The sequence below is a fragment of the Amphiura filiformis genome, chromosome 7 (genome assembly GCF_039555335.1).
Source record: "Amphiura filiformis chromosome 7, Afil_fr2py, whole genome shotgun sequence".
NCBI lineage: Eukaryota > Metazoa > Echinodermata > Ophiuroidea > Amphilepidida > Amphiuridae > Amphiura > Amphiura filiformis.
Genome location: NC_092634.1, coordinates 29,518,597 through 29,521,473, shown reverse-complemented (window position 1 = coordinate 29,521,473; position 2,877 = coordinate 29,518,597).

Below are 2,877 nucleotides of genomic sequence, written 5' to 3'. Positions count from 1 at the left end.
TCACAGTACGCAGTATGACTTTTGTGCCAACTTTTGGTGAAAATCAAAATAGTACGGATCACTGATTTCTAATCAAGCATGCAGTACAAAACAACTTCTACCTGGCAGTTTGTCGACAAAAAAGGCACAACTTGGTTAATTCGTATGTTCAACAATTTAGGGGTCTCATGGCAGACTTCAGGTTAGCCCCTGAAAAATAAACATTTTCTGCACTGCCCCAACTACCGTATTATGTGCGAGAAATGTCACTGGGCAGTATTTTATGAGTACCCCCCTGACAAAACATAGAAGAAAAAAAATGAAAGAGAAAATCTGGAGGGCAAAGGAAAAGAAAAGGGGCAAGGAGCCCCTTTCCACCAAAATTCACCCTGATCATGGGCCGAAATAGTGTAAAATACAAAAAACAAAACCGGTACGGTATATGTATTGTATGATGCAGCTGCATCAATTTTTTTCGTCTGTGCCCCCGAAATTATTTTGAAAGTGGTTTCGAGACGGGATGGGTTTTTTCTTCAACATTTCCCCCCAAATCTATATAAAAAAAGTGCAAATTCTTCAGCAAAATTGGTAAAAATGTCAGCAAAATTCTCAGAATCCGGCAAATTTACCGTAATTTTTAACAGAACTAATGGAAATTAGTATATATAGGCCTACTAATACTAGTATTTTGGGTCACTTTTTCGTCGAATTTGGTATGATATTTTGTAGACATGGTTCACATTGAATCCCTACCCACCTTGGGAAGAATATGTGATGGACAAACACCGGTAATATTGAGTTTTCATTGACTTTTATACCATTTTATAAAGACAGGTTAGATTTAGGGTTTGTGATTGGTATTGGGAGCTATTGGGGTACACGTTTCAGGTCCTTTCTTATGTAGACCCTATAGATATCAACTGCCGGCCATCTGACAGATATGCCCTTTTGTCGTAGTAGGGTAGGCCTACCAAGGCAAAAAAAAAAAAAAGATAGTTTGCTTGTCCTCCACAACTTCTTCAGAATGGGGTCGGTCGGTTGGGATTTCCAAACATGAAGTAGGCCTGTGCCTTTAACATGTTTAATTAGCGTAATAAATAGCCCAAATAATTTTTTATCTATTCAAATAGTTGTGAATTGGGTTATTGTTCTACTGTGTACCACTTCATTCATGTTTTTAAAACAGTTTCGATGTATGTAAAAACTGTTAAAAAAAGATGTCAAAAATGTTGAAAGAAAAAAAAACTTTTTCTGGAATTTCCAAAGTTAGGGTCGGTATTCATTTCCACAGCAAAACAAACAAAAATAAAAACCCTTTTTTCCCGATTTTCCAGATTAGGGTCGGTCAGCGGAGCTGAGGAGGACAAGCAAACAATCTTCTTTTTTTTTGGCCTAAGGGAACGATCGTTATTTACGACAGGGGGAATGGGCATTTTGAGGGGGGTACCCAAAATTTTTTTGGGGTTCTTGAGGGGGGAATGCGAAATTTTTCTTTGAACCAGGAGGGGGATGGTTAATTTGTTAATGGAGAAATTCGGGAAAACAAGGGGGAATCCGAAAATTTTGAGCGGACGCGAGGGGGGAACGCGAAATTTTTTGTCGATATTTTTTCCAAAACGCCCATTCCCCCCTCCTGCCGTAAATAACGATCGGTCCCTAATAGCCTTGCCTGCTTGAGAGCATTGTAGTCATGGTAGTGTAGTAGTTAAATAATGTGCCCAACCTTGACATTGTTAATGACGACGGACAAAAACACAAAAACCCTTTCACATAGACCCCTGGAAAAAAAATTATTTTCATACTTGACAGATAACACAAAAAAACATTATTTACAAAATGACATCGACCCTGGATTTTTTTTATTCATGCGAACAAACCCGTTTCCCCGGGTCTGTTGCATAATTTGCAATATACTGATGTATTTGTTTTAGGTCCTGTGTGTCTTTTTGCTGAACCATACATGAAGTAAAAATATTTCCCCACCTGGGGGTGACACTCATCATAAGACCCCGGCCAATATTCATGGGTCCTTTTCATATCTCGAAATGCCAAGATGGTAGTGTGGTGTCAAATGAAGAAAGATAGATAAAAATAATAACATTATTTCCCAACCCGGGGGTGACATTCATTATAAGACCTGGGTCAATATTCATTAGTTTTGGGTCCTTTGCATAATCTCGAAATGCCATGAAGGTATGACCCCAAACCCCGGGTGAATATTCATATTTTGTGTCTTTTCTACATTATATCAAAACAAAACGAAAATGTGACCCAAGTGGTGTCACATGAAAGAGAAAAAATCTGAAACGTTTAACAGTGATAATACGGCAATATATAGGCCTACTGCCGAAGTCCCATGATGGTTCAGCAATGGTGCGGTAACCGCTCTAGTTTATTTAGCAGGCAAAACAGCTTTATTATTTTGTGGTTTGTCTATCATCATTGTGCCTAATATTGATTGTTTTCAAAACTCAATAATGTTCCAACTTGCCGATATATTCCTTTATAAGAACCAAATATTTCTCCATATATAGACTAATCTCCATATGCTTAGGGACCGGGGACTTGGGGGGGCTCAGCCACCTCAATAATTTTGATGCGGGCTGAATTACCTTTCACCTTGTTTTGTGCGTATGGATAACCAACAACTGGACTGTGTTGGATAGGTTCACTTTTTTCCAAATAACTTTTTTCAATAATTTTTGACCAAAAGTCACATTTTTGACCAAAATATACCGGTACATTTTGACAAAATAATCACATTTTTGACCATAAATCACGTTTTTGACCAAAATTCTTGTCCAATAAATTTGTGTATTGGGTTCAAACCATCCAATTTTATAACACATTATGGATGATTATTAATAATAATAATTGTGATATACAATTATTGGTTTC